Source organism: Ambystoma mexicanum, chromosome 8 (genome assembly GCF_040938575.1).
Source record: "Ambystoma mexicanum isolate Mex_15411 chromosome 8, UKY_AmexF1_1, whole genome shotgun sequence".
Lineage (NCBI taxonomy): Eukaryota > Metazoa > Chordata > Amphibia > Caudata > Ambystomatidae > Ambystoma > Ambystoma mexicanum.
Window position 1 is genome coordinate 84,460,070 of NC_090929.1, and position 24,341 is coordinate 84,484,410.

Genomic DNA, 24,341 nt, shown 5'->3' on the forward strand with positions numbered 1-24,341 from the left:
TATTGCATCCAAAGGCACAATTGCCATTTCACCCTCGTTCTCGTTTCCAAACTCAATAACTCGCTGGAGTCATCTATGGTTATTGGATATAGTCCTATTTGGGACATAGCCCGTCTGATCGGGGTGTATTAGTTTACCAATAACCCTCCTCAGTCTGTTTGCCAACACAGCCGTCAATATCTTGCCGTCTTGATTCAACACCGACAAAGGTCTATATGAACCGCAGCTATGTCCAGGCTTGTTAGGTTTGGGAAGCGGTATTATAATCGCTTCTCTAACTGACCCTGGCAATCTTTCCACCTAACAGTGGTGGGGGGGAGCACCTCTTCTTTGTATACTTTATAAAATTTACTTGGGAGTCCATCAGCCCCCGAGTATTACTAGTGGGCAACTGCCTCGCCACCTCTTCTAGCTCCTCCAACGTAATTGGTGCGTCTAGCTCCTCTCTTTCCTCAGCACTTATCTTTGGTAGTCCTATATCCTCCAGTGTTTCCGTTATCATTGTGCAGCTACTCTCCCCATCATCTCCATATAGTAACCTATAATAGTCTGCAAATTCCTGATTAACTTCCTCTTGGGTGTCAGCCACACTACCGTCTTCCCTCGTTATTGTTCTAATCATAGGTCTGGGGGTCTTGCTCTTATATAACCATGCCAAGAGCATCCCTGGTTTATCCCCTCCCGCATGCTGTCTCTCTATATATTTTTTATAGTTGAAGTTGCACAGTCTTTCCCAGTGACCCGCGCATTTCTGTTGCAGTCAGAGTATCAATTCCATGTCTTCCTTAGTATTACCTCCACCCCTCAATGCCTTTTCTAGTTCCCCTTCTGTTTCCCGTAGGTCAGCCAGGATCCCTCCCTGCAGACCTTTAGATTTTGCTATGGCACCCCTCTCATCAAAACCTTAAAGGCTTCCCACAATATGCCCGCCGAGTCCACACTGCCAGTATTCGTTTCAAAATAGTTTATAATCTCCTCCCTCATGTCCTCTCTGAAAAAGGGCTCTCTCAGTGCCTTCGCTCGGAGGACCATATCGGAATCCTTGCTTTAGGGGGGCGGTGTTGCCATCCGAGGATAAAGGGCGAGTGGTCCGAAAGGACCCTTGCTTTATATTCTGCTTGTGTAATTTCTGTTATTACCTCTGGTGTAGCAAAGACCTAGTCCAACCTCGTATGTAACTGCTGCGGGGCAGAATAATGCGTGTATTGCCTTTCCTGGGGGTGTCTCATCCTCCACACATCACCCAAAGCAAAGTCATCCAGCAATATCTGCAGGGCTTTAGCAGCTGGGGCGGATGTGTCCATCTTCCCATCTGATCTATCCACCTTACGGTTTAATACACAGTTAAAGTCCCCCCTCTAAAGTACCCCAGATCACCGCACTCCCCATACACATGCTAAGGTTGGTACACAGTGTTCTGAAGTATGCCGCTGTATTTTGTTTCGGGGCGATACTTATCTCCCTGTTTTCCACCAATCCCCTCATTATAACCATCCTCCCGTCCGTCTCAGCTATCTCCTGCAACAGCTGAAACGGGACATGCGGCGCCACCCAGATAAGCACTCCTCTAGCATAGGAAGAATATGATGAGCCCGCCACAACTCCCTTCCATTTCTTTGCAATCATCTCCATCTTATCCCGTGTCAGGTGAGTCTCCTGCAGCAATGCTATGTCTATCTTTTGCCTACACAGGTACAGCATGACCTTGTTCCTCTTTAAATAGCTGTTAAGCCCCCTAACATTCCAGGTAATTACTTTAAGGTCCCCCATGGCCTGTTCGAGTTCCACCCCTCCTCCCACTGGTGCAGTCCAGATCGAAGTTCCATCTCAGTCTATATAGGCTTGTTTCCCAGTTTGATCTTCCCTTAACTAAAAACACACCATCCCCACTAAAAACTCCCCTAACCAAACACACATCAAACACCCCAACTCCCCTCGCCCCAACACCCTCCCCAACTGTTGCCCAGCTCCCTCCCTGGATCTCAATCACCCCCGCATCTAGCCCTTTCTGGCAATAGCCTGTACTCGCAGCTCAGCAGGGTAGTCGCCCTAGTGGCTACCTTATTACTATTCCTCAGGGGTAGGGTGCCATCATCCTGCTGCTCCAGTTTGCTTCAGGTTCCACACGCTTCATGCTACCCAGTTTACATGTATACGTTACGTACTATAATCCAGTCCAACAAATGCAGCATGTCCCAAGGTAGTACAGTTCAACTATTTATATCATAGCCTTCTATGGGACTCTTCCCCCCTGCCCCCCCTTTATGCTTCCGCTCTACAAAAAGAATGCTCATCACTTATCGTGCTCCTCAAGGTTCTGTTCCTCTCCTCGCTCTGGACAGCCCTGCAAGTCCAACCATGCTGCCGCTTCCTCTGAAGAGTGGAAAATAAAAACGCCCTGCTTTTATGCAAGACCTTGAGCTTCGCAGGATATAATAACGTACTTAATTCCGGCTGTGCGCAGCCTCCTCTTGACTGCCACATAGCTGTATCGCTGCCTCTGCACTAACATGGGGTAATCCGGATACGCAGTGACGGTTGCAGATGCTCTTTCTATCGTTCCTCCTTTGCGAAAATATTCAGGAATCTTTTCTCTATCTTTATAGTTCAGGACCTTTGCAATTATTGCCCTGGGGGGAGCCCCAGGCTGCGGTCTCCTCATCAAAGCTCAGTGAGCCCGCTCAAGCGTAAATCCCTGTGAAAATTTGTCAGCCCCTATTTCCTGCAGGATCATATTTTCCACATAGTCTGTGGGGTCCTGACCCTCTTCCCCTTCAGGCAGGCCGACCACACGAATGTTACGTCTCGCCCTTCCCTCTGCCGCCTCCGCTCGATTCTCGAGGTTAGCCACTTGCTGTTTCAGTATATGGACCTCCTTTGTATTGCTTGTGCTGGCTTCTGTATTCGTTTTCACCACACTTTCCAGGCCACTCGTTCTCTCCGCAAGCGCTCTAACATCTTGTCACAGTAGGGCAACTTCTATTCCTAACGCATCTATTTTGGCCTCCAATGCAGTCCGGAGGTCCGTCATTGTTATTCCCCATGCCGCCTTCAGCTCAGTTACAGCTTCTAGGATCTGATGGTTTCCCTTCAGAGGGGTATCTCCCTCCGGCGCAACCACTGCGCCCTGCGCTGATGAAGCAGGGGTCTGATGAGTCTTAGCAAAGACCTCAATTGTGGGTTGTTTGGCCTTGGGCTTAGCTCCTCTTGCCGCCATCGTTCAGTCTCGCCTGTGTGGCTAGGTCCGGTACTGTAGCAGCGTGCCAGCCAAGTTAGCTCATTTGGTTGTGATCCCACAAGAACAGCTATAGTTTGGTAACACTATCGTCCAAAGCCTAAAGCTGGTAGTGCGATGCGCCAAATTGTGCTTCAGATGGGTTGCAACCTCCTACGTATCCAACAGCGCACGTGTCCAGACTCAACTTTTGTAACTTTCTAATGATTCCACCACGGTTGCAATTTGTGGCTTGGGCGGTCGTCCGCCTGTGCATAGAGTGCCTCCCCCCTCAGCGAGGGTCTGCCTGTTGTGTCAATGGCCCACCCGACGGACTCCTTCATGCAGTGCATGCGACCGCCCAGGATGAGTCGGGCGTGGTTCTTCTCAGGTACTGGCTATTATGTGATGTACAATGCAGTGGTCTTGTGCGACCACCTTCAATGCTTGCGCCTCTTTTAACACCAGTCATACCAAAGGCCAGTACATCTCGAGCCTCTGTCTTCGAGTGAAATCAGCAAGGCGTTCTATTGCGGCTGGTCGGGCACGCAGGGCAACGATTCCCATTGTAATGTTGCCAGGCAAGCAGGGCTTACAGCATAATTGGCTTTTGATAGTGAAGTGCAGCATATATCTGCCGCACACCTCGCTCCCGTGTCTACGCCGCCCTGTGTTCGTGAGGGTGACGTTTTCACTTCCCCAGCCTGGTCTTAAGCGAAACAATGTTTCCGCTGCACCCGCTCCGACTCGACGGTTCCGTGTAATTAGTAGCAGTGAGTTTGCGCTGGCTTCCTCGCACAGCGCGGGTCTTTTGTTGTGTCTGCGCAACAATGTGTACGCTTCGCCGGCCCCGCTCAGCAGCTGATCACCCCTCAGCAAAGGCGCACCATGCGGTCCGTGCTGGGTTCTCCTGAACCGCATGGACCGTCAGTCGGCACGGGCACCGCTGCAGCCGTCGCCGTCCAGACCATATTTATCCCAGCATATGCTTGCCGCTGCAGTATTCAGGCACCCACGCACGGCAAGCACCATGTCGGCGGTGCCAAGCGCTCCCACTCCCAGTGCAGCAATGGACACTGCAGTATTAGCACAATTCAAACAGCAGGCGCCGTACAATTCGATCAGTTCCTCCAGCCTTCGCCACTCGCCGCTCGGGTCTCTACGGTGGCTTACACCACAACGGGCACAATTCCTTTGTTAGCTGCCATTTTGTATCTCTTTATTTCAGTGCGGCCGCTCACCAAAGAAGCTTATATTTCCTCTCCGCCAATTCCAATTCACTTGCAGGTTTCAATTAATACAGAGCACCTGTTCCGACATCCATGCTTCAATTTGTGGGTGCCGTGTGTCATTTTTCCGCGTGTTTTTGCCGGATCAGTGTCGGCTCACAAGGGGCAGCTCTTCAGACACGTCCTACTTCATGGCTAGATAGCCACGCCCCCCAGCATTCATAACCTTTTCTTTCTAAACCTTTCCTTCTTTGCTTCGCCCCCTTGCATGCATCTCCTGAAGTTTTCTTGCCCTCTCTTTTTCTCCTATACTCCTGTTTGAAACCAAGCAGACCTACCTTTTCTGCCTCTTTGACTTTTTCGGGAGCACTGTGACCCTTACTCCAGTGCCAACTTAGTTTGTTTAGGTTTATGTTTATTTTCATTTAAATTGTTCACACTGCATTCACAGACCAATGAGGATAATTAGGAGAGTGCCATAGGAAGTCGTTGGTCATTTTAATTGCCATGCTCATTTCAGAGTAAAGCAAAACTGAAGAATGGCGGCTCGAAGGCTTTGGATGAATACTAACGTGAACTGATAGGTCACATCCCTTCTGGACAGGATCGCAAGAAACCCCACAAGCAAGGGATCGCCTTCTTCTGTAATGGCAACCCCGTCTGATAAACGAAGGTCTGGAGGGTTGCCCAATGTAATGGTAGTGTGTTAGATTAATAGAAAACCTTCCAGATATCACACTTCAGTGTTATGTTACCTTGGGTGGGACAGGTGGGTCTGTAGCTTACTGTGCCTACAGACCGAAGCTACACCTTACTGCAGGCGTACATGAATTGAATATGTTTCCCCTTATGTAATGGTGTGGCAGGCAGAAAAACGATTGTCTTCATGGTTTCCTAGAGAATTGCCAATGGTTTGAATTCATTCACAGCTTTCTAATGAATGCTTCATTTTTGCATGTATTCGTATTTAATCGGCATGAGGGAGCTGTGGATGTGACGGGGGAAGAGGCGGTTTGGCTAGTAGGGGGTGCTATGTTGGTCTTTTCCTCCTTCTAAAAGATATGAACCCTTTTTTGAATATTCGAGAGGTTGGTTTCTACAGCAGATTGAGTGAAAATATAAAGTGGGCAGTCTCTGCTGATTTTCTGGACCTTTTGTGCCATCTAGAAAGCCCTGTGCATGTTGGAAAGGGATTTCAGTGTAATCCTAAAATCATCAGGAGCCAGCAAGTGATTTACTTGGGTTTAAGGCTAGTCTTTCTGTCTGATTGCGCACTGCAGTGAATCAGGAGTAACTATGAGGGCCTTCCCTGCCTGAGCGAAACTAAAGGATGTCCGTGTCAGAATGTCCAAAAATAAGAGTTCTCCGTCCTGTGTCCAAAATCCTATCCTGACCCTTACAAGCTAAACTTAGAAATATGCAAAGGGGTAATGTCTTTAAATTGGCCATCTGTAGGTTTTCCAGTGTTCTAACACAAAGTTCAAAAGGTGTACAAATAAATGTTCCAAGTTGCACACGTTTTCACAGACCTCGGGAGGGGGGTAGGGGTTGGAGGGGGTAGGAGACTCCCATCCTCTTAGTCTCTCAGCTTTTAACCGCAATTCTCTTTCCCAGAAATATGCAATAATCCAATCCAGGGGCTATGGCTCCCTTCGCCTAAACTTCACACACTGAAGCGTTCTTTTCCTCCGCTTGGCTCTCCACAGTTTAATCACTTTACTAGCCCAAGGGGCTTTGGTTCCTTTCCCTGGGTTTCATATACATCTAATAGGCTGCCTTTCCTCATCTGGCACCTCTTACTTGTATACCTCTTTATTTGTAATTGGGTGTGGGTCTCCTGATTTGCAGTCACATTGCCTGGTATACTCCCCTGCCAGGACATTCCGTGGATGGCCCCAAGAGGGGGTAGAAGGTGTTATGGGCCTTCCCTTGAGCTTGCAAACTTTGACTATTCCTGCAACAAACCACTGAGTGCATCTGTTTTCCTCTTTTAGACTGGTACACTCTCCTGTTATTTCTCACCAAGTTCAACACATTTTGGTGTGGGTCCCAGACTATCATTATGGCAGGTATCAGCTTTTGCCTTATCCATCTGATCAATTCACATATGTAATGGGACAGCTATCCACTTTTTGGTATTCTAGTTTCTTCGCTTGGTTTCACACTCCCTGCTCCCTTGCTTGGGCTTTCCACCTTTATCAGCGGTACGCGGCTTCAGCCCTTGAGTGCCCGGTGTCCCAATTTCCCTCATTGGGCTTACTTGTCTCTTTCGGCATCCCTTGAGTTCGACCACTCAAGCTACTACTGTCTGGGTAGCTGTGGGCGTCTCTCACCGTCCCTCGGGTTCCCGCTTTGCTGCCTCCTGTGTTTGGCAGCGCTCCACTGACCCAGGCACAAGTACGGCAAACACATGGTCTGGGTAGCTGTGCGAGCCTCCAGCCAAATCTCTGGTTCCTGCCTTGCTATCTCCTGCATTTGGCAGTGCTCTGCTGTTGTAGGCACAAATGCAATGAACGCAGTGTCTCGGTTACATGGGACTGCGTCTCCCGTTCGCCTTCAGCTTTCTGCAGCAATCTGCTTCCCTTCCCTGTCTCGATCGACGTCGGTAGTAGTCTCTTTTTCTGGCCTCACTGCTGTCATTTTAAATCTCCTGCCATTGGTTAATGTCTTCCAAAGGCTAGAACACACTGTTGGATTTCCTGCTCTAGCAAACGTCATTACTCTAGCCCTCTTCCTCGTCTCCTTATTTTCCTTGCCTATGACAAATGAGGGGTTAGAGTTACCTATCCGGTCCAATTTAAGTTGATTATCAGCACCTTCATAAACAATATATGGGGAAGAACGACTATACCAGCTGTATACATTTTTATCTCTAGGATATTTAACATTGCAGTATGCCGTAGTGGCTTGTGGAATTAAGGTGTGGGGGGGTAGTCTGGTTCTAGGGGACAAGGGGATATATAATAATAATAATAATAATTAGGCATTTATATAGCGCTACGAACCCTCAGGTATCTGAGCGCTGCTTATTATTGCCCACGGTGTGTGGTGTTCGTTTATCGACCTCGGAAGGATGAAAGGCTGAGTTTGGCCCCGCCGGGATTCGAACCTGTGTTAACATGCTTTGCACGGATGTCAAAGCGAGCGCTCTACTCGCTGTGCCACTTGACCACTATCACCTGGTGAGTCCCCCTCCACTCCCACGAGGGTTGTCTCCCCCCACGTGTTCCTCCCCCAGATAGCCACACCAGAATCGGGTAGCTTCTGCCTTTCCCTGGCCACACGGGGAGACACTTTCCCTGGGATGACATTGCCAGATTTATCACAGCACTCTGAGGCTTGTCTTTGAATTTGGAAAGGCTGGCGCACATGATATTACAATAGTCCAGTCACACCAGAACCAGGATCTGGTTAGCTCTACTGTAGCAGAGCGACTGATGGCTTTGAACACTGTTAACTTTTTGGGAGAAGCAGAGCGCCAAGTGGAAGTTGCCACTTCCATTTCCGATGTCCGTGTGAGGATATTTCGCTGTTTGAATGCAATAATCTTCTACGTGACACTGATCTTTGTGTCCTGTTTGAGGAAATTGCTCCCGCTCATCTAGTGTGTGGGGCTGGGGGGCAGGATATGTGTATCTCCATCTGTGCGGTTGTACTTTTTGGGCATTTTTATCAATTTTTTGTCCTGGTGCCGCCCTGTCTGGCTAAAATAAAAATCATAGCAGTAAAGGCAACCGTTGTGTTAATCTGAACATAATTCGAATTGGCTAAATACAATTACTTATTAGTTTGTTTTCCGCTTCAAGTGTATTTTGAGGGTTATGAGGGATTAATAATGCGAGGTGAATACCTGCTTGTAGTTTTCTCAATATTTGACATTTTATTTTAACAAAATAAATCAAAAGTAACCCTAACTAAGCCTACTCTACCAGGGGATTCCCTACCTAGTCTGGAATCTAAGGGAAAATCTCCTAGAATACACAAAGCTGGCCCTCGCACTAAACAAAACCCTTCTATCAGAGATCTCTGGGTTTATAAGGCTTCAACAACTTCAAAACATCGGTGTTCAGATTTTAATTGGGCTGGTATCACCTTAAAAACGATTGGTCTACTGGCGTGGGTAATGCTTGTTCTTTTCGTGACTTCAGTCATTTCTACGACTTCTAAGTATTCACTTTAAAAACAAATGTAGGTACACGTGATCACTCTTTGATGATTAACTTCAGCTTAATTACTTGCGTTCCCTTTTATTCAGGCAGCGTTCTGCTTTATTATGGATCGGGAAACAGTAACACTTTGGCAAAGTCAGCTGCTGCTACTGAAGTGATTACCTACCCTTAATAAGAGACATGTGACCACTCTGGTAATGAATTAAATAAAACAATGGAAATATAATGAATTAAATAAAACAATGGAAATATAAAGTGTTTCTTTCTACGCAAGCACCTTAACTTGTGCCGTAGAAGCGTGTGATACAATTTCCCTTTGTTGTAAAGAATTCCCACTATTACAAACAACTTTACTTGCTCTTCAACACGAGTGTTAATTCAGCTGCCCACAGTTAACGACGAGGAGTTTCTGGTGATGAGTATGGAGCATCACTCACCGGATCCAAAGTCGCAGCGTTTGCGGGCTACTTCCACTTTGCGACTTTCTTTCTGCTTCTACTGCTGCAGGCACTCTTGCGACCCACACCCCTCTGCAGAACGGGTGTCTCAGATCCACAGTCTCTCCTTTTCTCCTGGCTTGCTTCTGCAAATTGCCCTGGGTAGATGCACAACTTCAGCTCTGCATTCACAGCAATCGGGCGCATCTGGAAAGACAGCGATCTTCTCCCAGTCTCTTTCAATGCAGCTACAGGCAAACGGGGTTTGTGAGCACAGGACCAACTCAGAACCTGCAGGTGGAATTTGCTCTTCTCTCGTCCCGGCGTGCCTTCTGTGGACACAATTCCTAGTGAACTGCCAGCCTCGTGCTCGGCTTCTGCTAATACTGCCGACCTTCCAGCTTCTTTCTGCTGCTCTTTCTAGGTGCAGACCTTTATGCCTCTCAGGTGGGGCAATTGTTTTCAGGTGCAGGACCTTGGAGTTAATTGCCTGACCCTGCTTGCCTGTCCTTTACCTTTGCATGCCTCTTCAGCCCTTTTCTTCGTTAGTACCTGAGGGATTCTGGAACATGTCGCCCATTTTAATAGAAATTGGGTTTGTTCTTCGTCCTTTCTACTTTTAATAGTGATTTTACTTCGCTTGATGTTTTTAGAAGAGGGATTGTAGGGGTTAACCTTTATAGAGACAATTTGGAGAAAGAAAGCGATGCGTTCACCGCTCCTAGTGGTGTACCCTGGGTATTGAGGTTGGGCACCCAAGTTTGGAGATAAAGAAGGCGTGTTCCTTTGATATAACAGATTTAGAAGGTTCAACCTTAGAAACCTTAGTTTTTACTACCTTAGTGTTAACTTTAGGCTGAAAGGTATCGAAGCGACAACACGCCATAATCTCTTCTGGAAAGGTAGTAAGAGTATCTTCCTCAGAGAGAAAATACCATGGCTCACCCTGCGCAATCTTCCCACTGTTCTGGGCCGTCTCTACACCCAGGTGATCCTCCCACAATACACCCCCGCCATGATTGGGATCAGGAAGATGATGCCCTCTCCTGGCCCCCTGGGAGGAGACTTTAGGCAGGATTATGGTGGCTTCTGCATGATTCTCCACAGGGTGCAGTAGTGAGAGATCGACACCCAGGTGATCCTCCCACTATACACCCCCGCCATGATTGGGATCAGGAAGATGATGCCCTCTCCTGGCTCCCTGGGAGGAGACTTTAGGCAGGATTATGGTGGGGTCTGCATGAATCTCAACAGGGTGCAGTAGTGAGAGATCGACACCCAGGTGGCATTTGTTGCTACAGACTTTTATGAAAATGGGGTTGGTGGGAAAGGCCTCACTAGCCCTAACACTAGGAGGGGGGGAGGTGTAGTGGGGGTTCCCTGCCTCAACAGAAATATCAGATGGGTCCATCAGGATGTCAAAATAAAGATCAGTCCACGCGTCAAAAACCCTAGCTCTAGTCCTCACACTAACACTTCAGTACGAAGTGCAAAAGGGGTTGTCTTCTCAGCAGATCCTTCATAGTTCTTTTCAAAGTTCCAAATGGTGCAAAAACAATGGAAGTTCCACATGGGCCAATAGTACGTCTCCCTTCTTGTGACTTCTCAGTGTTTAGAAGTCCCAGGGTTAATGACTTCTTTCCTGTGGTTCCTTTTCCACTTCCTGAAAGAGCTAAGAGAATGTCTCCCCTTCTTAGCTTTGCCCCAATGTTCACAATACCAGGGGCTGTCTCCCTTCCCCAGGTGTCTCTTCCATTGCACAGCCAACTCTTCTCCCTGGTACTGTGACTATAAAGGGAAGTAACAACTGTCCTTTTTATGTGGGTGCGAGTCCCAAAAACGCTTCATTTCAACGATTCCCTTTCTAGGTAGACTTGGTGTACTCTCCTGCAAGTACTATCTATTGCTCTGCCAACTTGGTTCACCTTTCTCCCAGGTACTCGGACTATGAAGATGAGCAACTGATGTATTTCTGTTTTGGGTGCGAGTCCCAGATTCGCCTGTCTTCGGCACTTCTCTTTCTTGGCTGACTTGGTTTACTCTCCTGCTAAGCACTACCATACATGATCATAGATGCACAAGTTTCTTTAATGTTACTCTCAAGGGTCCCAGACACTAGGTTCAGGGTATTTCTCCCTCTCTTCTACTTGCTACCACCTCGTCTGCTCATCAGAGCTAGGTTTGGGGTGTTTCTCCCTCTTTTCTGCTTGCCACCCTTTTTTTGGGTTCCCAGCATATCCCTGCTCCTTTGTGTATCTGTTTGCTTGGTTCGCGAAGGCATCCACCTTCTCCCAGCTTCCTCCATCAGCTTTGGTACTCATGGGACTTGGAAGGCTTTGTTTGGTCTGCGACAGCTATGCAGCACCGACCGTCCCTCAGGAAGACGTTGCGCTTCCAAGCATCAGTATAGCCTGTTGCCTGCATCCGCCAGTCTTCCCTCCCTTCCTGCGTGTTAGGACTGATTCCTGAGCTCTTGGCTTCTTCTTTGGCATCCCAGCTTTCTCCCAGTGTATTGCAGACACAGTGCCTTTCCTCGCTTCTGCTGAAGGACTGGTTCCCGTTGGAAGTCAATTTTTTCCCCCTTTATTCTATAGCCGGTTCGGCTAGATCGAATAGGCTGGTATGCTCACTGTGGTTCTGTGAGGTGCTCTTCCGCACTCTGCATCTTCTTCGTCTCAGTACATTTCTTTAAGATGTCATGACTGTTCTTTTTCGTCTCGGTACTTTTTAGGGGAAGACAGTATGAGGATTCCAGAATTCTGGAGAGGGTAAGAGTGTGAGGGAGATGGGACAGGGGTAGAAATATACTGAGTCTCTCCTACAATGTCCTCCCTCATCCCATGCATGTTTTCCCATCTCCTTTGAACCTCCTACGGTGCACAACCCCCGGGGAGATTATTGTACTGTGACCTCGCTGCCCTGGCCACAGGATAAGGGTGCTCCCCTATCGGAGAAGGGACGACATCCAAGGATTCGTCACAATTTGCATGTTGCATTGTATTGTGTTTTATTAGGGTGTTATTCCAAACGATGTGTAGCCACCAGTTGTATAATCTGAGTAGAAAAGATGCTGCACATTGTGTTGGGGTTTCGGAGGCATTCTGCAGGCCTTTTCAGTAGAAATAGAAAAGGAAACACCTAAGCACTTCTCATTACAACACAGATTAGCCAAATTAATGCCTTAATTAAGTCGTGTTTACATTATGCTGATCCTTTATACCTTGTTCTTCCAGAAGAGTCCTCCCAAAGCCCTACTTCCACTATCTATGCATTTAAAACCTACAGTACCCGGACCCACAGAAATGCAGCCTCAGTCCTGCTGTGAATGAAGTCTCCTCTTCACCTTTTATTGTTTCCTCTTCTTACCACCCTCTGATCCTTTACTAGTGTTCTGAATGCAAAATATTAAGGACTATGCATCGGACTCTGGACCAGATGAAAACCCTGATGATCTACAAGAGACATTCATGAATGATATGCACAAAGGCCTCTCTGCAATGAATTCCTCATCCCCCTATAACATATCCTACAAAAATAACTTTCCACAAATCTCACTTTGCCTGTATCCCGTAAGAACTTGCCTCCATGCAGGCACCTCTCCTTATGGGTAACCAAGCCCTGAATCTCCTCCTCAAATCACACTGCAAGTCTTTGAAACCCTTCTAGCCTTCTGGAGAGCTACAAAGATCTCTTGACTGAGCTGAATGGGGCCGAAGCTGGGTGTCTTGCTGCCCCTAGAGAAGCTTGCATTCTGTACCGAAGTCAATAAGCGTCTCTGTTTACTACACTGGCTGTAGAGCATTGTTATGCGATATTTATACTGCATGAGGACGCCTTTTGAGTTAATGCTAGGAGCAGAATAAGATTTTAAAAGTGAGTGCATTAAACGTCAAGTGGGGAAATGCACATTTCGGCTTTTGTGCATTTAGGCGTTAGGTTGTGTATTCATTTAATGGTTACAAGAAGCTTTAGTTTTATCCAATGACATCAAATTGTTGTAGTGGCGAGACGCAGCACATCAGTGTGGCTCTGTGATTTTGAAATGGCTCTTTATGCATGAGCTTTACTGCCTCCTAAGTATTGCAAGTTCATAGGGAAGGTGCACTTGGGCACAGTGCTAATTTCTTTTATGTAAGGGTGCAGAAGTAAGATTCTGACACAGAGGGGTCATAGTGATTAGCAGAAACCTTTATTCAGGTGAGAAAATGAAAGGAAAACCTTCTCTTGTCCTGGTCTGGTGAATCCAGCTTCCCTGTTCTAGCTGCCAAAACCTGGCACTCACTTCCTCCTCCGCTCAGAGAGGAACACTCCTTCCTAACTTTCTGATTTAAAGTCAAAATCCTGGCTCCTCACTCAAACCACTCCCTCCTGAGCTACATCCTCAATCCTACCACTGGACAAAGACTGTTCTGAAATCTTCAGTTCTTCAAGTGTTGGGGAGTATCTCCCTCCCGGCCTTTTTCCAGCTTCTTGTAAAGTGCATCCACTACTGGGGGGGATGTCTGCCTGAAACACAGTGCAACAATTGTTGGGGAAGTCTCTGTTCCCTAGTGGACCCTTCTCAGGCTTCTTCTGTCTCCGGCTCCCGACCCTGATTGGCAGACCTGGTTCCTTTTCACCAGGCACAGTTGGAAAGAAGAGGAGGAGTTTGAATGCGTCTCCAAACTTTGGGAGGTCCATGACCCTGGTGGGCACAGCTGGCTTCTTCCTACCAGACACTGTGATGAAGAAGAGAAGCTTGGAGGCACTTCCAATCTGTGGTGTTACATACAGACTTGGTTTACTCCCCTGCCAAGTACTGCCTTCATGTATATTGAAGTAACGCAGGATCCTCAGACACATCATTTAGGTTCCAGCCGGTTACTTTATTAGATTACCATAGGTTACATCTAGATGGCTCTGTATGTACCACTGCCTCTCATCAGCCAGGCAGGGCCTCCAACTGCCTCCGCATGGAGCCTTTACATAGAACACTCTTCCACTCATACAGCAACATTCTCTCACTCATCACAACACTCTTTCATCATACATTCCACACATACCATCCATGCACATTACAACACATTTCCCTTCCTTTCCAGGCTACACTACATACCATCCAGCACTATACAACATCAGGGTCCCACACCCAATCATGTGGCTTCTTTGGTTTACTTGTCCCCTCGGGTTGTCTCTGCCACTCTACAGGTGCCCCGGCGCTTCCCTATTCATCAGCATACCTTGGTCCGTGATGGTCTCGGGTCATCTTGTGTGCCTGCTGTCTGCGGTGGGGCCTCCCCGGCTTTCTTTTCTCATCTCCAGGTGCCGGCAGCTCTGCCGTGCATGCTTCTTCCTCATCGTCGTGGGACCGTTCCTCCATGAGTGCCGACCTTCGTGGGTGCCAGGAGCGTCTTCCTTGCTGCTTGTTGTGCTTTCCCTGCACACCGGACCAGCTTGACAGCGACCCCCTTCTCTCTCGGTTCCCTGGTCTGCCTCTCTCCTTCCTGAACTTACTCAGTCTTGCGGTTCCTCCAGCGAAGGCTTGACCCTTGGTTCTTCCAGTGAGGGAGTCTCCAGCTTCCCTCAGTACTAAGCCCTCCGTTGACGTTCAAGGGATCCTACTCTGTCTGGGAGGCATACTGGTCCACAGCCCCAGCTCTCACAGCACAGCATTCCGGCTCCTTGTTCCCCGAGGGAGGGCTTGAAAACACTTCTGGTTTCCCTATGTTTCAACTACTGATGGACCAATAAGAAGTCCGTAACCACTAGACTGTTCAATGTGGTTCCCATAGGTAATAATTCTTCTGCACTTCTCCATCGTCACAGTACTGTACTGATCTTGCGGTTCCCTTGTGAGAAAATGGCGTTGTTCTTCAGTCACAGTACTGGGAAAGAGATCTTGGCTTAGGTAATTCCTATTGTTCCTCGTCCCAGTACTTTCTAGGGGAATGGTAGGGTGACAACTTGTGACCCTACTAGGGAAGTGGTTGTTGTTAAGGTTGTAGGAAGGGGATCTAGGGTTGGATGAATGGCGTGGATACTGCATTCTCCTTAGATGGTCATCCCATAGAGGGGATCAGGGGGGATCCCTCCCCGTGAGATACTCCCGCTGGGTATCATCCCCAGGGGGACTATCGGTTAGCGGCCTCACCTCCCTGGCCTCATGAGGAGGGGCTCCCCATAGGGGCGAAGGGACAACATCTGAAGATTAATCACAATAATCTGTCAAATGGTAAATCTCCATTAGGAGTTTGTTATTCTATATATACAGCCGCAATGCTTTCACCCAAACACATTCTTTTAAAGAAAACTTGTATTTGTGTAGCGCCATCTGCCATAATTCATGGCGTTGAAACACTGTCCCAGAGGCGAGCAGAGGAGTAGTAAGAAGCAGTCAACAGTAGAAGGGTAGCCAAATGTTGTATACAGTTGGGATTAGGGAGGAGGATAGATGGGCCAAATAAATCCAGAGAAAGAAAGATTGAAAGACTGAAAAACTGCATGAACAGCGGGACTGAATTTATCATGAGACTCGGCTGTGATTTATGGGATGTAGCATAGGAGAGCGAGATGGCAAGAGAGATGTGGAAGTTGCGCCAAATGAGCATCTGTCAGAATGTAATCACTATGTGCCTTTGCGCCAGTTAAATGGCTGCTGAATTACGAAGGAGGGAGCTCATACGATATAGAATGACTTGTGTGAGGTGTGGCATTCCATGGAATGAATGAGTTACCTTGTCTTACCTGCAGTGCCAGGTTGTTGTATTCTTCCCTCTCTGCCAAAAGACCAAGTCAAATTTGGAGTTTGGGGTCGGAGGGGGTGAAGGTGATATGCAGAAGTTGTAGAGTGAGCAAGGTCAAAGGTAGTCTCTTAGAGATTACCAGAATACTTGCAGACGAGAAGGGGGAGGGCTACAGGGGCGAGTCAGGTCGAGGTTGGGGAACAGGAGATTACTGTAGGAGAGCATATTCTTTGATTTTTGGCTATTTATTAGCGCTAGGACCTGGCTGACTTAACTGCATTTGGGCACAGATGGTATAATTGATATTAAGAGAGTGGTGAAAGCACCAGGAGCAGTAGGTTACCGCGGGGAGCTCATCCTTGGACTTTTTGTCTAAGTAAAGGCAGACGGTTGTAGGGACCCTCGAGGCCGTGATCCTATGCCTCTAGTGAAAATTGGAGGTGGGTGTTGGGTCCCTACACAAATGGTGCTTTTTTTTGTAAATTTTTTTTTAAACTATATTTTTGGGATTTTACAACTTCAAGCACACACATTTGCACCAACCGGGTGCAATCACAAAAGTTAGAACTTGCCATCAACTTTGCTCATGATACCCCTCCCAGCCCCCCCCCCCCCACAATTCACATATGTAATGGGACAGCTATCCACTTTTTGGTATTCTAGTTTCTTCGCTTGGTTTCACACTCCCTGCTCCCTTGCTTGGGCTTTCCACCTTTATCAGCGGTACGCGGCTTCAGCCCTTGAGTGCCCGGTGTCCCAATTTCCCTCATTGGGCTCACTTGTCTCTTTCGGCATCCCTTGAGTTCGACCACTCAAGCTACTACTGTCTGGGTAGCTGTGGGCGTCTCTCACCGTCCCTCGGGTTCCCGCTTTGCTGCCTCCTGTGTTTGGCAGCGCTCCACTGACCCAGGCACAAGTACGGCAAACACATGGTCTGGGTAGCTGTGCGAGCCTCCAGCCAAATCTCTGGTTCCTGCCTTGCTATCTCCTGCATTTGGCAGTGCTCTGCTGTTGTAGGCACAAATGCAATGAACGCAGTGTCTCGGTTACATGGGACTGCGTCTCCCGTTCGCCTTCAGCTTTCTGCAGCAATCTGCTTCCCTTCCCTGTCTTGATCGACGTCGGTAGTAGTCTCTTTTTCTGGCCTCACTGCTGTCATTTTAAATCTCCCGCCATTGGTTAATGTCTTCCAAAGGCTAGAACACACTGTTGGATTTCCTGCTCTAGCAAACGTCATTACTCTAGCCCTCTTCCTCGTCTCCTTATTTTCCTTGCCTATGACAAATGAGGGGTTAGAGTTACCTATCCGGTCCAATTTAAGTTGATTATCAGCACCTTCATAAACAATATATGGGGAAGAACGACTATACCAGCTGTATACATTTTTATCTCTAGGATATTTAACATTGCAGTATGCCGTAGTGGCTTGTGGAATTAAGGTGTGGGGGGGTAGTCTGGTTCTAGGGGACAAGGGGATATATCACCTGGTGAACGAACACACACGCACGCACGCACGCGCTAGTTTCCACACTGTAGGCTTTTGGTCAGACCCAGGAGCGCCACCAGTGGTGTAGAGGGCACCTCCTCACCCACTATATCCGCTATGGTTTGTAGGACAGAGGACCGGAAACGATATATCTCAGGGCAGTCCCACGCTAAATGCATAAAATCTGCGACAGCGGCGCCGCACCTCAAACATTGTGGTGACAGTTCTGGGTGGTGTCTGTGGCTCTTAGCTGGGGTGTGGTAGGTCTGGTGTACGAAAATAAAGTGAATTTGTTTGTAGCGCATGTTTAGTGCCACTTTCAGGGTCTGACGAAGAATGTATGTTCAATCCTCATCGGGTATTGTTACTTGAATGGCTGATTCCCACCTTGTCTTTATTCGGGGGTCAGTAGTGACTATGTCCGTTAGTAAAGTTTTATGTAGTAGTGACGCTAGTTTCGCCTGGATTACGTTATGTAGTAGATCCCATGTTACAGGTTGTTTAGTAAACGATGGGAACATGCTTTGTAACGTAGTCTAAAGTATAGGAATATATCTAGTGAGGTGATGCCTCCCCTTTCTTTGGCCATTTGTGGGGTCAAGAACGTGCCCTCGGGGAAGAGGTCACCGAGAGATTGGATGTTGAGCTTGTCCAGCCATTTCAGAAATGCTTTTTCGGCTGTTAGGGCGATCCCTGGGATCAATTTGGCTGGTAACAGGGGGGAGAACCTTATGTTCACCTCGTATTTCTGTGCAATCTTTTTGCAGACTGCATAGGTGGATAATACAGTATTCAGCGTGTTATGTGGGACTGGGATATGGCTAATGATGACGGCTCGCAGTAAGTTGGGATGCGAGGGCTCGTTCTACCTGCAAATGCGGTCGGATGAAGTGTATTGTGTACCAATGGCTTAAAAATTGTGCGTGGGCTGCCCAACAGTATTTTTCCATATCTGGAAGTGCGAGGCTGCTGCTTGATGTAGTTAAAGTTAGTGTTGTGTAGGCTACACACGCTGGTTTCCCCGCCCATAGTAGTGCCAATATGAGGCTTTTGAGTTTTTGAAAGAATGATCTTGGGAGGAGTATTGGAATGTTCGTGAATAAATAGAGGAATTTGGGAAGTATAACCATTTTGGTCAAAGAGGCTCTGCCCCAAAGTGTCAGTGGGAGTGATTTCCACCTTTTTGGACCCGTTCTTGCATGGAATTCAGTGTTGTCATATAGTTGTCTTTAAATATGTCGTTATACCTGAGGGACATATAAATACCCAGGTAGCGGACCTTTGAGATTTCCCACTTGAAGCCATGATCGTCTGCAAACTTGGTTGGTTTTAAGGCCAGAGACTTGGCTAAATTTGATCACTTCGCCCATTTTTGGGTTAAGGTTAGTTTGGGGGTCGCTAACAAATAGCATAACATCGTCGGCATATAGGGAGACCACAAGTTTGTGGGGCCCTAATGTGATGCCTCTGTAATTGGTATTCTCTCAATCTGGATGCTGGGGGCTCCATCACCAGGGCAAAGATAAGGGCGGAGAGGGGGCAGCCCTGTCTGGTTCCGCATTCTAACCTGATGCTGGGGGATCTAGTGTTGCCCAGACTAATATAGGATACCGGGTCGTTATAGAGTAGTGATACCAGTTTTAGGAAGAAGTTCCCTAGTCCCATTTGTTTAAGTGTTGCAAAAAGGAAGGGCCATTGGACCGAGTCGAAGGCCGCCTCGGCGTCCAGAAGCACGGCTATTGCTTGCTGTGTCGGGTTAAGTGCCTCAATGAAGCCGAAGAGCCTTCTGATGCCCTATGTTGTGCTACGCCCTAGGATGAACCCGGGTTGGTCACCCAGCACGAGTGCCGCCATTATGGGAAGTAAGCGTGTTGCAAGGATTTTGGCTAGAATCTTGTTGTCCAGGTTGATTAGGGAGATTGGTCTGTAGGATGAACATTCCTTGGGGGGGGTTTCCCCTCTTTGTGTAGTAGTGTCACCGTGGCTTCGCGTAGGGTAGGTGGTAGAATCCCACGCTCTGTGGCTTCTTCGTAGACCTGGAGTAGTAAAGGGGCTATGGTGTTCGCGTGTGCTTTGTAAAACTCTCCTGTGAGCCCGTCTGGACCGGGTGCCTTGGTGTTCGGGAGATGTTTGATTGCTTGCAGGATTTCGGCAGTGTTATTGGGCATTCAAAGGTACACGTAAGTCGTTGGTTACCTAGTACAGTTCGGTGTCACTAAGGAAGTCCTGAAGCATCTCGGGATTAGTGCTGCCCTTGGAGCTGTATAGATCTTGGTAAAAGTTATGAAACTCCTCGACAATGCCTTCGTCCATGTAGACTTTGGTTCCCTCAGCGTTTCTGATGCACTCCACCCTGGTGGGTTTCTTGTTAATAGCCGGGCCAGTAGCGCTCCCAGTTGCTGGCCTTCACCATATTGTCAGATCTGGTGCCTATGCCTGAGTAATTTCTGCTCACGTTCAGCTTTCTCTTTAAATTTCAGTAGTTCTTCTTTCAGATCCGCTTGGGTCTGTGGTTCACTTGAGCCGTCGTTTTTAGTTTCAAGCTCCTTTAGACTTTTTTCACTCTGTCAGCTCCCGGCGTATCAGCTTCAGGATACCGTTTTCTTTTGCCATGCAAACTCCCCGAACAAAGCATTTGTGTTTCCCATAGGGTGCCAGCGGAGTTCACTGAGTTTTGGTTGGCCACTGAGTTTTGGTTGGCCTCCACCTCCAAAAAGGACGCAATTTCTTGCTGTAGTTCAGTTGCGAACACAGGATCGGCTAGTGAGCCTGGCTTGAATCTCCAGTTGTACCTCGGTGTTGTCGCAGCAGATCGCGTGAATTCCAGTGTTACCATTGAGTGATCCGAGAAGGAGCGTGGATGGATGTGACCGGATCCCCAGTTGAATGGGCTGAGGGCTGATGCCAGAATATAGTCTATGCGGGAGCTAGTATTGTGGACAGCTGAGTGTAATGTGTATTCTCTTGCATTTTGGTTGGAATGTCTCCAGGTGTCAATCAAGTCAAAAGTGTGGCATATTTCTTTGACTTGGAGATTCGCATTGGACGGTTTTCCTGTTGTGTTGTGGGACTTATCGATTCTGGGATCTAACGGTGTATTAAGGTCCGCTCCGCAGATGACTGTTGCATCGTTCGCCTTTCCGAGTTGTGCCATAGTCCAGTTGAAGTGGTTTGGTCTGTCGGTATTAGGAGCATATGAGTTTACAAGAACAATTTCTTTCCCTGCTAGGAGGCCTCTCACCAATAATGCACTCCCCTCGGTGTCTTTCTTGGATTCAATCAGGCTGAAATTGGCTCTAAAATGGCGACCCCTCTGGCCTAGGATGAATATGATAAGTACCTGTGGTACCCCCATGACCGGGCCCATTGTAGCTCTGCGGGCGGAAGAAGGTGAGTCTCCTGTAACATGGCTAAGCTGACTTTGTGTTCTGAGGTATTGGAGGATTTTTCTGGTTTTTGTTGGTTGATTGCCACCTCCAATGTTCCAGGTGGCAACTTTCAATGGTGTTACTGGATGACTGGCGGATAGAGGGTGTTGAGTCTGACATGTTCAGTCGGATTCGTCCGGGATTTGAGTTTGCTTGGTACTCTAGCTGCACTTTGCGATACTGGGATGGGGTGTGAGCGTATGGACGTGGTGGTTCTTAGTTGAGCAAACAATGGCGACTTTGTTACTTCCCTTCCTCTTTTGCGCAGGCAACCCCCAACTGGCCCACGGTGACCCTCCCCTAGTAAACAACTGAAACAACATAGCTGCGCTTGGGGCGCTAGTAGCCTTCCAAGAGGGAAGAGGGCCCCCCAAATAACAGGGAAAGAGAGTTGTGGCTCTGGTATACTGGTGTTGGTTGCGATTGGTGCTTGTGGTGTCCCTTCTCATCCGTTCTCTTTGCTGTGGTCTTGTGATGTTGGGGCCGGGTCCGCCGCCGGCTCGGTCTAGATATTCACTGGCTTCTTCCGGCGTGTTGAAAAACTGAGACCTCCCTTCATGTTGGATGTAGAGTTTAGCAGGGAAGAGCATGGAGTATTGGATTTGATCGTCTTGTAATCGCCGTTTGACACCCATAAATGTGCTTCTTTGCGCTTGGACAGCTTGGGAGAAGACCGGGAAGAATTGGATCTGGTCACCATCATATTGGAGGTTGCCTTTTTCCCTCGCCGCCCTGGGGATTGCGTCACGATCTTTGAAATTTAAAAGCTTTGCTATTATCAGACGAGGGTTTGTGCCTGGGACCGGTCTGGCATTGGGAACCCTGTGTGCTCTTTCGACGACAAACAGTTGGAATAGGATCTCCTCGCCAAATAAATGTCTGCAAATCTTTTCCACATGGTCTTCCATTTTGACCTGGAGCTGTTGTTCTCTTACTCCCACCAGCCTGATGTTATTTCTCTGTGAGCGACCCTCCAAGTCTCCATTCTTGGCGCACACTACTTTCATCTGGGATACCAGTGTAGAAGACACCCTGGAGGTTAGGGATGTTGCCCCATCATCGAGATCTGATATGCGTTGCTCCGCTGCATCCAGCCTGTCTGCATATTTGTCCAGCCGATGTTGGAGGTGGTCAACCTTTGAGGACAATGTGTCTAGCTTGCTTCCCAACCCTCCGATTCCAGCTTTCAGCTCAAGTAGGATTTCCCTGATATCAAAATGTAATGTCTCCTCTTCAGCGTGGGGGGCCTCTTGTGTAGGCGACGGTGGTCTGCTGGTGGGGTTGGGCATTTTGGCTGAGGAGCCGGCTTCAAAATTCAGTTCTCTTTGGGACTTTTTTCACCATGGTTGATCTGTTGGTGGTCGTTTTTGGACTAACGGCAGCGTGCAACGTTGCAGGTATTCTTGGGCGTGGCCTCTGGTGTTTCGTGGCTCCCGCCAGCAATGTAGGCAGAATGTGGGAATTAGGTTTTTAGCACTTCCGATGGTAGTATGCAGGACCTCTTCTCCTGGCAGCTCATGGATCTAGCTGGTGTTTCTTAGCTTTTAAAGGCTTCTAAACCGTGTGCGCGCCCTCAGTCTTTTGGGAGGCATGGGATGTCCTGGAGCCCTGGCCTCTGCTCGTGCACTGGTTGGTATCGTGAGCCCCTGTTGGATATAACAGAGGCACAGGTGGATCTGTGCTTGTCTGTCCGGGCCGGGGTCCACCTCTTGCTCCTGTGTGGAGGCTAATCAGTCTGTGGGCAAGTGCCCTCTCTTGTTTACGTGGACTAGTTCTACTGTTAGCGTTACGGCAGGCTGGGAGGTGAGAGTTACCGTGTAATTGCTGCAGTGTCAATGAAGCGGTGTTGCGTTGCCCTTGCTGCGCAGCGTGGGTCTGCCGAGGTTTTAATGTCCAGTGGCTGTTAGCCAAGTGTGTGGCTGGTGGTGGTATGCAGCGGTATGTAGCACAGGCTGCGTTGCCCCAGGGGTTGGCCGTATCAGGTGTTGCTTCAGCGGGCGCTGCTACACGGGCCCGGGGTGCACCGCAGGACCAGGCTCCAGCAGGTGGGGTGTGTCTTTATGCCGCAGAGGAACTCCCGCGGGCCGCATCCAGGAGCCCTTCCGCAGGCCCGCTTATGATGATTCCTCCCAAGGGAGGGCGGGGCCTGCCGCGGCCACATATGGCCCCAGGCGCAGCGCGCTGTGTTGTGGGGCTGTGACGGCCCCGGGCGCTCCTACCTTGACTTCTCTTGGAGCTGGTTCCGGGGCCGCCACGCCGATTCTCTGCTCCGCCGGGATCCACTGGAAGGGCTCCCCCTGCCGGCGACCATACCACTCGCGTCCCCCAGGTGTCCGGGCTGCTTGCGTGCCCCAGGGCAATGATGGTCCGCCCTCGGCAAGTGAAGCCGCACCTCCCTGGTATGCGACCCGGACTCCAGGCACCCTCCTCCTGGAGGTGCGTAGCACACGCTCGGCGATCGGCCCTCGTAGGCGGCTGTTTCCCTGCGCCGTGGATGGACAGGCCACTATCCGCTGTGTCACCCACTCACTGGGTCTGGGGCTGCATTTTTGGTCTCAGCGTGACCGGCTGGGTTTCCCACAAGATATGGGCAGCAGCTGGCGGGTGATGACGGCGCCACAGAGTAGGATTAATCAGGATTTATGGGGAGCCGTACAGAGCTCTCTAGGAAGCCGCCATCTTGGTCGGCTCTCTAGCGCCCTCTACAAATGGTGCTTTACACATCTCTTTCGTACTTCATATGTTTTTGGAACGATTAAAAAGGTATGATCCACTCATTTTAGTTTGTTGCCATTGGAAATGTATTATCACTGTGGTTGCTGACACGTGTTTTCACCATTACAAGGTCTTTATCACGGCTAAATAATTGTATTGTTTTTCTGTGTTATGATGGCAGGTAGCCAATGGTGATTGTCACTGAATCAGTGTTACCGGAGTAACCGGCAGCACACCGCCTGAATCGTCAGACGCTGAGCCTGTAAGGAACACTGATTCAGTGACAATAATCACCATTGGCTACCTGCCATCATAACTCCACACAGAAAAACAATACCGTTATTTAGCCTTGATAAAGACCTTTTAATGGTCGAAGCACGTGTCAGCACCCACAGTGATAATACATTTCTAATGGAAACAAACTAAAATGAGTGGATCATACCATCGCTCAAAAAACATAGGAAGTACGAAAGAGATGTGTAAAGCGCCATCTGTGTAGGAACCCAACACATACACATGGTATAATTGATATAATGCCCTGCTACTGTCTCGTACAGTGATCTGAACAGCTAATAAAGCTTAGACGTGAACCCTTAAACAGGAGCGTTTTCTACCCTTTGCAAAACTGAAGGATTTCATTGGCGGTATGAAGTTCCAAAATAAGTGAGTTGCAGAGTCTGGGGCCATAAACCACAAAGGGCCGGTTCCTTCTAGAAATGCTGTGAGAGGGAGGAATGCATAGTAAAACCTTATCTGCAGATCTGAGTGTGCGCTTGGGGTGGTACCAGCTGATCTTCTGGGCTAAGCAAGGGGAAGGATGTCCACGCAGACATTTAAATGCCAAACAAAGAATTTTAAACTTAATTCTTTCTTTCCCTGGTAGCCAATGGAGGGACTTGCTCAACGATGAAATGTGAGAACATTTGGATACTTTAAAAAAT

At 48.5% G+C, this 24,341-nt stretch overlaps 1 protein-coding gene across 1 annotated transcript in view; it reads left to right on the forward strand.

Moving 5' to 3' along the window:
• CACFD1 (calcium channel flower domain containing 1) overlaps positions 1–24,341 on the forward strand; it is a 107,543-nt gene that overhangs the window by 37,041 nt on the left and 46,161 nt on the right. The window lies entirely within an intron of this gene.